Genomic DNA, 489 nt, shown 5'->3' with positions numbered 1-489 from the left:
ATATATATATATATATATATATATATATCTCAATCACACACACACACACACATATATTCCCTATTAATTTTGTCCCTCTCAAGAACCCTGACTAATATAGATGTTGGTACCAGAAGAGTGATTCTAGAGGAACCAGATATTAAGGATGGAGTTATTTTTATTGGTTTTGGGGTTTCTAGAGTTGGCTGCTTAATATGATTAGACCCCAAACTGCTAAGGACTCTACTTCTAATAGTATGGAGGACACTGATAGTCCTTGGCATGAACTCTTTAGAGAGTTATGCAAAATAAGTGCATTTGACACTCCTCATTCACCACTTTTGAGAGGTAAGGAGTTTAGTGACCCTATACATCATACCTTTGACCATATATGGAGAACCAAGGAACATAATAAAGCTGGTTGTTTGCCCCTAGGTTCAGTGGACAAAGTGATGGAAGAAAACGATGAACTCAAAGATTCTGTCTTCTGGCTTCAGAAGCAGATACTGA

Source organism: Rhinopithecus bieti, unplaced genomic scaffold (assembly GCF_001698545.2).
Source record: "Rhinopithecus bieti isolate Rb0 unplaced genomic scaffold, ASM169854v2 scaffold_2467, whole genome shotgun sequence".
NCBI lineage: Eukaryota > Metazoa > Chordata > Mammalia > Primates > Cercopithecidae > Rhinopithecus > Rhinopithecus bieti.
Note: the sequence above shows the minus strand (reverse complement) of the source record.